The 15,000-nt window shown below is 38.6% G+C and overlaps 1 protein-coding gene across 8 annotated transcripts in view; it reads left to right on the top strand.

Moving 5' to 3' along the window:
- The window catches only part of LOC139754214 (uncharacterized), a 436,361-nt gene that overhangs the window by 345,540 nt on the left and 75,821 nt on the right, over positions 1–15,000 (top strand). For 5 of the 8 annotated variants that reach the window (XM_071671476.1, XM_071671466.1, XM_071671474.1 and 2 more), the window contains exon 1: positions 3,243–3,470. The exons of 1 other annotated variant lie outside the window; for it this stretch is intronic. The gene's annotated coding sequence lies outside the window, so the exon portion shown is untranslated. Of the gene's footprint in view, positions 1–3,242; positions 3,471–3,609; positions 3,756–15,000 lie in introns of those variants that run through there. 2 more of the 8 variants (XM_071671470.1, XM_071671469.1) reach the window with 2 other exon arrangements.

The raw sequence follows: 15,000 nt of genomic DNA, 5'->3' as shown, positions 1-15,000 counted from the left end.
GCATGAGGGAACCAGGGAGACGAGCCTGAAAGAAAAGAATTCAACGTATTAAGGTCTGCTGGTTTGGACCTTACCAACGCTACAGACAGATGCCTACCACTGTGGCATACACGTTTGTCCTTGTTCTTTTTTTTCCATTTCATGCGAGTATTTCTGGAGTGCATTCTAGATGTCTTTCTGACCGCTTGAACGGCAAGCCTTACCTGCTATCTCATTCTCCTGGAAACGTGTAATAGAAGTCTATTAACAAAATTATCCAGCGCCAACATCCGCCTTTTCCCTTCCCAGATGTATCTCGGACGCAGGCAAAGTAAGGCACCTCACAAGAGATCCTTCTCTCGTTGCAGGAGGCCAGGCAGCTTCTGATGGAAATTGAGGTTTCCCCCTAGCGCCACCACCACCGCATTCGCACCTCTTCCTTCCTTTCTTCTACCTTGACGATGCCGGCAGCGAAGGTCGACCATAATCACCAAACTCCCGGTCATATGAGTCTTCCTGTTACATACGGTTCTATACTCTCCTCTTTGAAGAAGTTGCTCTCTAAGACACCCGCCGTGCATGCCACCAGCTGTTATGGTTCTTCCCCCTTTTTTCCCCGGTCTGTGCCTCGCGTGTGTTCTCACACTAGAGAGCTGCATGGTAACCTGCGAGACCATTCGCATCTAGTGTCACTGAACGTTTAGTGTCGTCATCTCTCGCTTGGTCGGACGGAGGATCCTACCCCGTGAGGAGTGCACTTCTGACTCAAGAAACGAAGATGAAGACCTTGACGGTAGGCCCCACTACAAGCCAACATGACTGTTTGTAACTGAATGAAGCTGATGGAATCGTCTCATTCCTGGTATGTGTGGCAACCGTGGTCTGTTGATTTTTACCCTGGGGCTAGCTAGCGGGATGCATGGCACCCACCTAGGTGACACAGAGATGGGCTGATGGCATCACAGTATACATACTCCAGTGACACTGGAAGATTTCCTCTTAAGAAATTTAAGGAATACGTCGTTATGTAAGCATTGTAATCTTCACTTTCAAAAGACGCGCTTGGCAATAGATAATCAAGGCGTATGCTTACCTGTACCTGATGAAAAATGAATGGCATAGTTCCAAGGACGTTGTTACAGACGCAGGTGGACTCATTTCAAGACTATTTTTTTCCGAGTCTTTTTCCTTCTTTCCCAACGTCAGTAACTGCATCAGATGTTGAGCGGACAATTGTGTATCCCTGCCGCCAGACAAAGCGTTTGCCACACCCCCGCAACACTCACCAGGTGTCACACCTCACCATTCTGGTACCAGGTAACCTCTTACCACCTCAGCAGTGTGTCTACTACTCGACCATAACCTGACACATCCACTGATCGCGAACGACTCTGCCTTTACAAGGGCGTTTCGTCAGGCATTCAATGCTCTGCCATTGAGGCTCTAACAAAAAACTTCTTTCACTCCATTTTTTCCATCTCTTCTGTGATGATCCAGGATGCACCCGCGGTATGTTTTGAAGATTATCACATGCAGTGTTGTGACACCGGCCTTGCATAAGCCAGCATATCTTCTTCCTCACAAGTACGTGACAGTTGGACTTGACAGTGACCTTCTGGAGTGAGATAATCCTGCAGGGAAGAGACGGGCAAATCAGATTACTGTCTGTAGTGGTGGGCTTAGGGAGCACCGCAGGCATTCTCCACAGGGGAAGGGGCTTCTCGGGCTTTTTTTTACACTGACGGTGCAGTGAAATACGTGAAGACAACGAACATCAAACCAGTTAGACCTTCAGTCAAAACAGGAAATGTACAAGGAAGAAATGCACGAACCTTTTTTTTTCTATGTTAGCTGAGACGGCAAGGGTAACTGACTACCCTCTTCAAGGCCATATATATATATATATATATATATATATATATATATATATATATATATATATATATATATATAGACGTGTATGTATATACATGTGTTTGGGGGTGGGTTGGGCCATTTCTTTCGTCTGTTTCCTTGCGCTACCTCGCAAACGCGGGAGACAGCGACAAAGCAAAATATAAAAAATATATATATATATATATATATATATATATATATATATATATATATATATATATATATATATCCAGTCTCTAGGGAAGGACGAATAGCATGTCGGAGTTTGGGTGGTAAGATGATGAAGCAGTTAGCACACAATTTTAGGAATCTCCCACAGTCTTGACCTGTACTATGATGTTTTTTCACTTCAAAGTTAAGAACTTCTTGGTTGTCAGTTCCTGTGTTGCTGCCCATGGAGAGTTGTTTATCTTACAGTATTTATGACATGCTACAAATCAAGAATTTTTGCTTACAGCCATTCCTATTGGACGATGGAATTTTAAGACATGAACTGGGGAAAGATTAGACTTTCTTACGAAAAGCAACGAAGCCATCCATTCCTGCAGCCTACCACTGCAGGTGCTTCATCCGTAGTGAAAGGTGCAAGCGTTAACTTTCCCCTCACATAGACACCTTCCTTGAACTCTAACCCTTTTAAGAACTGATTAATAAGTAATCATTCAAATTTCAAACTATTCGTTTTCCTGTAGTTTGAAAAGTTATTATAGAATCATCACCAGAGATTGTGCATGATAGACGGACGTATCCACCTTCAGCGTAAGTGAATTGATACGGGCGATAACTGGCGTTAAACATTGGTTGTCAGATAGTACAATGTTGTGCCTCTCATTAGGTTACCCCAGCTTAGCATAACGGTACAGCCCTTGAGCACGACATTACAATCCTAGAGCACGACGTAACGACCCCTGTGTATGATGGCATGAACTATGACCTGACCTTTAAGATTCGGGTCAACTTTGATGCGTGTAATGGTCATAATACCGTCCTGGTTGATAGAGATGTAACTTGTGTGGTACTGATTAAGTGCCTAGATGGCTCCTGCTGCTTTTATGTTAGCCACAAGAAATGCAATAGAAAGAATTATATTTTGATACCGATCCCCTGACTCGCACGTACCTAATCTTATCCGACTAAGAAATTTCTTTCAAACATGTTTGATCAGAGGCTCTGACATACCTAGTGGCTGCAGCCCTCTGCAGACCATCACGACGGACCTACGCCCTCCAAAGAAGAGGAAAGTACATGGAGAATTTTGAGGGTAGGAAGGGATTAGTGGTGTGGAAAGCGTGGAGGTGGAGGAGGAACGTCTAGGGAGGAGGAGGCAGTATGCTAATATTAGCACGCTACGCTCGTCTCGTCAGTCAGTCTTCACCTGTTGGTGTGTTAGGGTGTCTACGCTCCTCCCGCCGCCCATCCAGAGCAGGTGGACTCTTCCCTCCCTCGGTATTGTCCTGCTGGTCGTGTCTTATAAACCTGCCCTAGTTCATGCCCCACAGCCTACAACCCAGTCATAACCGAACATGAAGTAAGGCGCTTGATTTCCGACTGTAACAGAACCAAGGGCACTGCCGCCTGTTGGGGTAGACTTTCAGGTATGTAAAGCATCTCTGTGATAGGTAGGAGTAGCAGTGTCGCTGGAAGTGTAGTGGTGATGAATAATATTTTCTTTATTTTCTGACCGTCATTTCCTGCGTTAGCGAGGTAGCGCTAGGAACAGACGATGATGGGACGTATCCGCTCTCATTCACTCTCCAGTTGCCGTGTGTAAATGCACTGAAACCACAGCTCCCTGTACACACCCATATTTATAGTGATATAACAGTGATAGTGGGTTAGGGGTGCGGCAGTGATGGTAGATGTTTCGGGATGACGGTAAGGTCAGTGATGAACTTTATGAGTGTGATGACGAGGTTGGGTCTGTACGGGGGAGGGAGTTCTGCATTCATGGAACCTTGTCTTCGGAACTTTTTCTTATTTCATACAACTTTTTCCTTTTTTTTCCCTAATGTTGTCAGTAGTAACAATCTCATAATTTAGTGCATTTATGTGTGTGTGTATTTGTGTGTGTGTGTGTGTGTGTGTGTGTGTGTGTAATTTCCTGTTTACACGATATAGGTTATCCCATCACTTGTAGTAAGCCATACGTTGTGTGTTAGGTCATAATTACATGTGATAATGATGCACTACTCTCACAGTCTTCCCAAAGAGTTTCGTACTTATCAGTGTTTCAGATTTTCTTCTGTCGTTCTGTTTGACTCTTAAACCTGACAATAACGTCTACAACTTATGAAGAAGAACTTCATAATCTTCCTCTGTACATGGGTAATGAACATATTTTTACATAAAAGTCATTAAACGCACAAACAATAAAGATCAAAATATCAATAGATCCAAAGTATTGGTAAATTTGTCTGAATATAAGAATCTAAAGTAGATATAATGATATGCTTAGACGATTATTGTTTTACGTAATAACTCAAAGTGTGTATAAATAATAGTTTTGATTAGTTGTTTGAGGCATGATTAATGCATTTATTTTCACGGAAGGTCAATTCAAAGCATAGATGAATATGATTTTACGTAAGGTTTAATTAAAGCATAGATATTTTACGAACAAGAAAATTTCTAGCTTAAATTATAATGTTTTAACAACAGTATCCTGACGTATATATATATATATATATATATATATATATATATATATATATATATATATATATATATATATATATATATATATATATGAAGCATGATACATAAGAATGATAGAAAGGTTAGAAAATTAATCTTTTTAGATGACACATTGTCAAGGCATAAATGATGATTACCGTTTTATTTAAGATTACTCTAGAATATAGGTTTTAGATATAATTTGAAATACGACAGTCCCAAGCAAAATGGGTTTTGACAACAAATATATTCAAATGTATGTTATGACTTGTGTTTAACGTTTTCTGAGTTAATGATAAATTAGCAGTCGAGACCCAATAAATTTAACAACAAACGTACGTATTATTACTTATGGACGCATTGAAGGAGTAGGTAATGAAGATAATATTACATATGGGTAATTTATGTGTAATTTTCTTATGCATCACTTCTGATGATTTAGAATGAGAAATGCAGTTTATTGTTCCCTTACAAGAAAGAGTTTATGCGACAGTCTGTGTCATACAACATTATTATCAGAGTTTATCAATGAGCTGTGGCGAGAAATGTTGCAAAAATGTTATAGCTGTTTATCAAGTAGCTAAACTTCCTCCCAGCTTACAAAGAACCATATCACCAATCGCTAAGAAAAGCTATAACAGATCAGTGAGATGTCTCATCTACGTATTACTAAGATATGTGTTGAATCAATCCTTGATATTTACAGGTTAGGAGTTCATTCTTTCACAAGTAGTTTCTACTTCTGTTCCACTGGCCTGAGAGTGATCGTTTTGGAGGCTGCTGGGAGTTGTATAAGGCATCACCTGGAAAGCTCTCACACAGGTCTTTAACCTGAAAGTTGTCCAAGTCAGTTGAAAAAGTTCTGAATGAAATGGATAATATAATACCTTGTTGTTCTTGTAATGATGAAAGATATGTGTTTACTATGGCTTTAGCAAACTGATGAATCTTTGCGTATCGTCTAAACCTCCTTTTTCGTGGAATACGGGTATTAACTTCGTTAGAATATCATTTCGTTGTTAAGCTAGATATATAGAATATGACTACACTTCCATAGAATTTAAGAGTTTACTCTGAAAGTCTTGTGGAGTCCAAGAAGAGACAGATCAGTCTTTTCTTTTTGTGACACAGATGCATTGCCAAAACATCCATCAAAATACTTAGAAACGTCATTATCTCTTCTTTTATCAGGATTTATTTTTGTTGGATATAACACACCGAGGTGATTCGTCGCTACTCTCGAATTTCCCTTTAGAAGAAAAAACTCCTCCCAAGGTAAACCTTTTCAGGCAGACAGTGCTGCGCTGGGTTTTGTTTGTTTGTATGTAGGTAAAAACAAAACAGGTAATTTCTAGCTGTACTGTTGTGCATCTTGTCCGAAGCATTCAGAGCCCCAGACACAATCTTGTATCGCAGTCCTCTCTTTGATCTAGAAGTGGTGGAAACACGGTCTTCGCGTCTCTCTTTTGTATACATCAGTCCTCCCTTGGTAGGGCTAGATGAACCATTCCTTTATGCATTGAACTGTTTGCAACTTTTTTCCTTTATTTTCATGAGAAGACTTACTACCTTGTCCTTTTACTGTGATTTAATGTCCGAATCTCTATCTCGGTCATCTGTAGGGGTCACCAGCTTAAGGGTGCTACCAAATGTCTTGTTTTGTGATTCTGGGGGACTGAGAGAGTGGCACGGAACACGAGAAACATCTCGATACTTTACCGGGTAAATACACTGGCGATAAGGTGGTATACGTGGTAATGACTATGGAGTGAACGTGAAGTTAAAATGATGGCATCATCCTTGGCTGGAGTCCCGCGGTGGTATAGGTGAAGGAGGTAACTTAAGCCATCCCGTTAGACAGGTGCGTGGTTTGTCGTGTCTCGTGGAGCTTCTACAGAAGAGAAAGAAGATCCGATGTTCTGAGTCAGTTGGCGGTTGTTGTTTTCGTTTTGTGCTGCTAGAGGGTGTAGCTATACCTCTCGTAGCTCAGGTTGTTTCTCAAGTCTTATGTGAGGGATTTCCCACTAGTCTTGCTGATAGGGGCCATGGCGGATGGAGTACCGCAGAAAAGAGAGAAAATAAACACATGGTGGACTGCTGCTGATGGTCCAGAAACCCCTTGAGTCAAAGCATCATGGAAGAAGACTTCAGGCATTGGTTAGCGCACTAGTGTATCAGAAGCAGGGACTATTTGACTCATCTTCGATGATGCCGTTATATAAGATGCTGCCAGGCCAGGCTACAGGGATGGTCTTTGGGAATTGTATAAGTCTGTTCATTGGCTGGAGTTGAGAAGAGACAGATTACGAGCTTTTTGATTGGCAAGAGACTAGAGGAGGGCGAGGCTTCAGTCTTCAAGATAGAAAATGCCAGGCTTTGACTTCTAACTCGAGTATTTACTTACGTACGTCATATCAAGGTCAGCGTGAGGTAAGCTTTCAGTTGTTTGATGCGGCAGTTACACGGGCAAGGTGTGGTGCTTTGAATGTCGTATCCAGGAAACAACCAGCGCTGTAGTGTCACGTGTACAGGACTCTGAAATGCTTAGTTTACGTTTCCATGGTTTATGGTTGTCATTGGCAGGGACAGCTTCCCACGGTACCGTCATTAGATTTATCCCCTTTGTCGGTGTTGTGACTGTTGGCAGTGGCAGGAGAAGGATCAGGCTGGACATAAGTGTTGGCACGTGTTATGGGCTGAGGTGAGCAGCACTAACCTTGCCGTCAGGGAAGTGGTCGTTCGTCAGGCAGCGGGGCAACATTGGCAAGACCCGCTGTGTCCTCTGTTCCTAGTGATCCTGTTATCATCGTGGCCACTAATATGGACAAGTAGATTTTTGTAGGTAGTTTGTAACTGTAGTAATTGGGGCTATGGCATTAAAGATGAAAGTTTAATTTCGTGTTTTGTGCCGTTTATAAGTTCACTGTGAAGGGCAAACGAATAATGATGTGCGTTTTGTATTCACTGGCTGTCAACCTCTTGATAAGATCAGCCTGTATGCAAGTTCGTTTCCTGGAGCTGGTGCCTGATCATAGGCCACACTCACGAAAAGGAATTAGACATTTTTTTTTTTTTTTTACGTACTTTGATGATTCTCAGCCCCATGTTTTTATACAGGACTGAAGCCTCTTGCGTTGTACAGCATCGCGCCGCTGGCAAATTTGTCCTTACCGACGCTACACCTACCGCACCGGTACAACCACGTCGGGCACTGCCCACTAGACTAACCACACCGGACATAACCACAATATTAGGAGCTGGAGATTACAGATACTGACCAGTAGTAGTGTTCAGAAGCACGGAAGTCAGTAGTGAGTTCACAAATACATTTTTGCATAACAGACAGGAAAAGAATAAACCTATTTCCCCTGGTTAGCCCATCAGCAGACACTGAAGCATAGGGTGGGTCAGGAAGAGTAGCAGGATCTCTTCCTTTGTCACATCTGGTGAGGAGGGGAAGCCAGACCCTCCCATGCTAAACCTACTCATTCCCCCACCACAACACTACTTAGGTCTCGTGAGGGCTAGCGGGAGCTGCTGACGTGTGAGGCTTGCTATTTTTGGTTCCACTGATACATGTTCGACTTGTTTCACTGACATGTGTGCGTTGGACTGTTGTTTCAGTGCCACCACATGCACGAGACTGATGTTTCACTGACGGCAGGTCTATAGAGCTGTTGTTCAACTGACAGGAGGTGTACACGGCTAGTGATTCACTGATACATTTATCGATTTTTTTTCCTTGACAGCAGATGATTTATTGTTTCACTGGCAGCAAATGTGTATAGCTGTTGTTTCATTTATAGTTGGTGCTGAACTGTTCTTTCCAGGACATTACTGTTGTTTCACTGACAGGGAAGAGACAGGCTGTGGTTCTGTTGACAGATCCGCTGCCAGATCCACTCCCAGATATCTAAAACACTTTACTTCCTCCAGTTTTTCTCCATTCAAACTTACCTCCCAATTGACTTGACCCTCAACCCCACTGTACCTAATAACCTTGCTCTTATTCACATTTACTCTTAACTTTCTTCTTTCACACACTTTACCAAACTCAGTCACCAGCTTCTGCAGTTTCTCACATGAATCAGCCACCAGCGCTGTATCATCAGCAAACAACAACTGACTCACTTCCCAAGCTCTCTCATCCACAACAGACTTCATACTTGCCCCTCTTTCCAAAACTCTTGCATTCACCTCCATAACAACCCTATCCATAAACAAATTAAACAACCATGGAGACATCACACCCCTGCCGCAAACCTACATTCACTGAGAACCAATCACTTTCCTCTCTTCCTACACGTACACATGCCTTACATCCTCGATAAAAACTTTTCAATGCTTCTAACAACTTGCCTCCCACACCATATATTCTTAATACCTTCCACAGGGCATCTCTATCAACTCTATCATATGCCATCTCCAGATCCATAAATGCTACATACAAATCCATTTGCTTTTCTAAGTATTTCTCACATACATTCTTTAAAGCAAACATATATATATATATATATATATATATATATATATATATATATATATATATATATATATATATATATATATTTTATTTTTTTTTTTTTTTTTTGCCGCTGTCTCCCGCGTTTGCGAGGTAGCGCAAGGAAACAGACGAAAGAAATGGCCCAACCCACCCCCATACACATGTATATACATACGTCCACACACGCAAATATACATACCTACACAGCTTTCCATGGTTTACCCCAGACGCTTCACATGCCCTGATTCAGTCCACTGACAGCACGTCAACCCCGGTATACCACATCGATCCAATTCACTCTATTCCTTGCCCTCCTTTCACCCTCCTGCATGTTCAGGCCCCGATCACACAAAATCTTTTTCACTCAATCTTTCCACCTCCAATTTGGTCTCCCACTTCTCCTCGTTCCCTCCACCTCCGACACATATATTCTCTTGGTCAATCTTTCCTCACTCATTCTCTCCATGTGCCCAAACCATTTCAAAACACCCTCTTCTGCTCTCTCAACCACGCTCTTTTTATTTCCACACATCTCTCTTACCCTTACGTTACTTACTCGATCAAACCACCTCACACCACACATTGTCCTCAAACATCTCATTTCCAGCACATCCATCCTCCTGCGCACAACTCTATCCATAGCCCACGCCTCGCAACCATACAACATTGTTGGAACCACTATTCCTTCAAACATACCCATTTTTGCTCTCCGAGATAATGTTCTCGACTTCCACACATTCTTCAAGGCTCCCAGAATTTTCGCCCCCTCCCCCAGCCTATGATCCACTTCCGCTTCCATGGTTCCATCCGCTGCCAGATCCACTCCCAGATATCTAAAACACTTTATTTCCTCCAGTTTTTGTCCATTCAAACTTACCTCCCAATTGACTTGACGCTCAACCCTACTGTACCTAATAACCTTGCTCTTATTCACATTTACTCTTAACTTTCTTCTTTCACACACTTTACCAAACTCAGTCACCAGCTTCTGCAGTTTCTCACATGAATCAGCCACCAGCGCTGTATCATCAGCGAACAACAACTGACTCACTTCCCAAGCTCTCTCATCCACAACAGACTTCATACTTGCCCCTCTTTCCAAAACTCTTGCATTCACCTCCCTAACAACCCCATCCATAAACAAATTAAACAACCATGGAGACATCACACACCCCTGCCGCAAACCTACATTCACTGAGAACCAATCACTTTCCTCTCTTCCTACACGTACACATGCCTTACATCCTCGATAAAAACTTTTCACTGCTAACAACTTGCCTCCCACACCATATATTCTTAATACATTCCACAGAGCATCTCTATCAACTCTCTCTCTCTCTCTCTGTCTGTCTGTCTGTCTCTCTCTCTCTCTCTCTCTCTCTCTCTCTCTCTCTCTCTCTCTCTCTCTCTCTCTATATATATATATATATATATATATATATATATATATATATATATATATATATATATATATATATATATGGGTATGTTTGAAGGAATAGTGGTTCCAACAATGCTGTATGGTTGCGAGGCGTGGGCTATGGATAGAGTTGTGCGCAGGAGGATGGATGTGCTGGAAATGAGATGTTTGAGGACAATGTGTGGTGTGAGGTGGTTTGATCGAGTAAGTAACGTAAGGGTAAGAGAGATGTGTGGAAATAAAAAGAGCGTGGTTGAGAGAGCAGAAGAGGGTGTTTTGAAATGGTTTGGGCACATGGAGAGAATGAGTGAGGAAAGATTGACCAAGAGGATATACGTGTCGGAGGTGGAGGGAACGAGGAGAAGAGGGAGACCAAATTGGAGGTGGAAAGATGGAGTGAAAAAGATTTTGTGTGATCGGGGCCTGAACATGCAGGAGGGTGAAAGGAGGGCAAGGAATAGAGTGAATTGGAGCGATGTGGTATACAGGGGTTGACGTGCTGTCAGTGGATTGAATCAAGGCATGTGAAGCGTCTGGGGTAAACCATGGAAAGCTGTGTAGGTATGTATATTTGCGTGTGTGGACGTGTGTATGTACATGTGTATGGGGGGGGGGGGCCATTTCTTTCGTCTGTTTCCTTGCGCTACCTCGCAAATGCGGGAGACAGCGACAAAGTATAAAAAAAAATATATATATATATATATATATATATAGTTTTTCTGGGAATACGGAAACATGTTGGGTAGACCCAATATGGATTTACTCAAGTGGCCTGGTTGGTAAGCGAGAAAATATTGATTGTCTGGCGTTCAGTCGCATGAAAATCTCAAGAAGTTGAAAATCTGAGCAAAATATTTGATAAGGCCTTGGATTTTTCTTGATTTTTTTCAAAAAATGGATTTTCTTGACATTTTCAGCATAGATGCTTTTCGGTATGCTGAATACGAATCTGTCGTTAAAACCCAAAAATTCCTGTAATTAGTCGAGTAATTAGCATACTAATTTTATTATAATTAATTTTAAGAGTTCATTAATTAAAGGCATTAATAGTGCGAAATAATGTCATTTGACTAGAAATCCGTAATCAGCATGTAAAATAACATCTATATCCAGATTTTCATTAAAACCTGAAGAAGTTGAAAATCTGAGCAAAATATTTGGTAAGGCCTTGGATTTTTCTTGATTTTTTTTTCAAAAAATGGATTTTCTTGAAATTTTCAGCATACATGCTTTTCGGTATGCTGAATACGAATCTCTCGTTAAAACCCAAAAATTCCTATAATTAGTCGAGTAATTAGCATACTAATTTTATTATAATCAATTTTAAGATTTAATTAATTAAAGGAATTAATAGTGCGAAATGCTGTCTAATTTTATTATAATTAATTTTAAGAGCTAATTAATTAAAGGAATTAATAGTGCGAAATGCTGTCATTTGACTAGAAATCCTTAATCAGCATGTAAAATAACATCTATATCCAGATTTTCATTAAAATCTGAAGTTGAAAATCTGAGCAAAATATTTGGTAAGGCTATAGCCTTGGATTTTTCTTGATTTTTTTCAAAAAATGGATTTTCTTGAAATTTTCAGCATAGATGCTTTTCGGTATGCTGAATACGAATCTGTCGTTGAAACCCAAAAATTCCTGTAATTAGTCGAGTAATTAGTATACTAATTTTATTATAATTAATTTTAAGAGTTAATTAATTAAAGTCATTAATAATGGGAAATGCTGTCATTTGACGAGAAATCCTTAATCAGCATGTAAAATAACATCTATATCCAGATTTTCATTAAAATCTGAAGAAGTTGAAAATCTGAGCAAAATATTTGGTAAGGCTATAATAGCCTTGGATTTTTCTTGATTTTTTTCAAAAGCATTTTCTTAAAATTTTCAGCATAGATGCTTTTCGGTATGCTGAATACGAATCTAACGTTAAAACCCAAAAATTCCTGTAATTAGTCGAGTAATTAGCATACTAATTTTATTGTAATTAATTTTAACTTAATTGATTAAAGGCATTAATAATGGGAAATGCGGTCATTTGACGAGAAATCCTTAATCAGCATGTAAAGTAACATCTATATCCACATTTTCATTAAAATCTGAAGAAGTTGAAAATCTGAGCAAAATATTTGGTAAGGCTATAGCCTTGGATTTTTCTTGATTTTTTTCCAAAAGGATTTTCTTGAAATTTTCAGCATAGATGCTTTTCGGTATGCTGAATACGAATCTCTCGTTAAAACCCAAAAATTCCTGTAATTAGTCGAGTAATTAGCATACTAATTCTAATATAATTAATTGTAAGAGTTAATTAATTAAAGGAATTAATAGTGCGAAATGCTGTCATTTGACTAGAAATCCGTAATCAGCATGTAAAATAACATCTATATCCAGATTTTCATTAGAATCTGAAGAAGTTGAAAATCTGAGCAAAATATTTGGTCAGGCTATAGCCTTGGATTTTTCTTGATTTTTTTCAAAAAATGGATTTTCTTGAAACTTTCAGCATAGATGCTTTTCGGTATGCTGAATACGAATCTGTCGTTGAAACCCAAAAATTCCTGTAATTAGTCGAGTAATTAGTATACTACTTTTATTATAATCAATTTTAAGAGTTAATTAATTAAAGGTATTAATAGTGCGGAATGCTGTCATTTGACTAGAAATCCTTAATCAGCATGTAAAATAACATCTATATCCAGATTTTCATTAAAATCTGAAGAAGTTGAAAATCTGAGCAAAATATTTTTCTTGATTTTTTTCAAAAAATGGATTTTCTTGAAATTTTCAGCATAGATGCTTTTCGGTATGCTGAATACGAATCTGTCGTTAAAACCCAAAAATTCCTGTAATTAGTCGAGTCATTAGCATACTAATTTTATTATAATTAATTTTAAGAGTTAATTAATTAAAGGCATTAATGGTGCGAAATGCTCTCATTTGACTAGAAATCCTTAATCAGCATGTAAAATAACATCTATATCCAGATTTTCATTAAAATCTGAAGAAGTTGAAAATCTGAGCAAAATATTTGGATTTTTCTTGATTTTTTTCAAAAACTTGATTTTCTTGCAATTTTCAGCATAGATGCTTTTCGGTATGCTAAATACGAATCTGTCGTTAAAACCCAAAAATTCGTGTAATTAGTCGAGTAATTAGCATACTAATTTTATTATAATTAATTTTAAGAGTTAATTAATTAAAGGCATTAATAGTGCGAAATGCTGTCATTTGACTAGAAATCCTTAATCAGCATGTAAAATAACATCTATATCCAGATTTTCATTAAAATCTGAAGAAGTTGAAAATCTGAGCAAAATATTTGGTAAGGCCTTGGATTTTTCTTTTTTTTTTCAAAAAATGGATTTTCTTGAAATTTTCAGCATAGATGCTTTTCGTTATGCTGAATACGAATCTGTCGTTAAAACCAAAAAATTCCTGTAATTAGTCGAGTAATTAGTATACTAATTTTATAATTAATTTTGAAAGTTAATTAATTAAAGGCATTAATAGTGCGAAATGCTCTCAATTGACTAGAAATCCTTAATCAGCATGTAAAATAACATCTATATCCAGATTTTCATTAAAATCTGAAGAAGTTGAAAATCTGAGCAAAGTATTTGGTAAGGCTTGGATTTTCTTGATTTTTTTCAAAAGATGGATTTTCTTGAAATTTTCAGCATAGATGCCTTTCGTTATGCTGAATACGAATCTGTGGTCAAAACCCAAAAATTTTTGTAATTAGTCGAGTAATTAGCGTACTAATTTCATTATAATTAATTTTAGGAGTAATTAAAGGCATTAATAGTGCGAAATCCTTTCATTTGACTAGAAATCCATAATCAGCATTTAAAATAGTATCTATATCCAGATTTTCATTAAAATCTGAAGAAGTTGAAAATCTGAACAAAATATTTGGATTTTTCTTGATTTTTTTCAAGAAATGGATTTTCTTGAAATTTTCAGCATAGATGCTTTTCGGTATGCTGAATACGAATCTGTGGTCAAAACCCCAAAATTCCTGTAATTAGTCGAGTAATTAGCATACTAATTTTATTATAATTAATTTTAGGAGTAATTAAAGGCATTAATAGTACGAAATGCTGTCATTTGAGTAGAAATCGTTAATCAGCATGTAAAATAACATCTATATACAGATTTTCATTAAAATCTGAAGTTGAAAATCTGAGCAAAATATTTGGATTTTTCTTGATTTTTTTCAAGAAATGGATTTTCTTGAAATTTTCAGCATAGATGCTTTTCGGTATGCTGAATACGAATCTGTGGTCAAAACCCCAAAATTCCTGTAATTAGTCGAGTAATTAGCATACTAATTTTATTATAATTAATTTTAGGAGTAATTAAAGGCATTAATAGTACGAAATGCTGTCATTTGAGTAGAAATCGTTAATCAGCATGTAAAATAACATCTATATACAGATTTTCATTAAAATCTGAAGTTGAAAATCTGAGCAAAATATTTGGATTTTTCTTGATTTTTTTCAAAAAATGGATTTTCTTGA

This window comes from Panulirus ornatus, chromosome 16 (genome assembly GCF_036320965.1).
Source record: "Panulirus ornatus isolate Po-2019 chromosome 16, ASM3632096v1, whole genome shotgun sequence".
NCBI lineage: Eukaryota > Metazoa > Arthropoda > Malacostraca > Decapoda > Palinuridae > Panulirus > Panulirus ornatus.
Note: the sequence above shows the minus strand (reverse complement) of the source record. Positions and strands in the feature narration are given on the sequence as shown.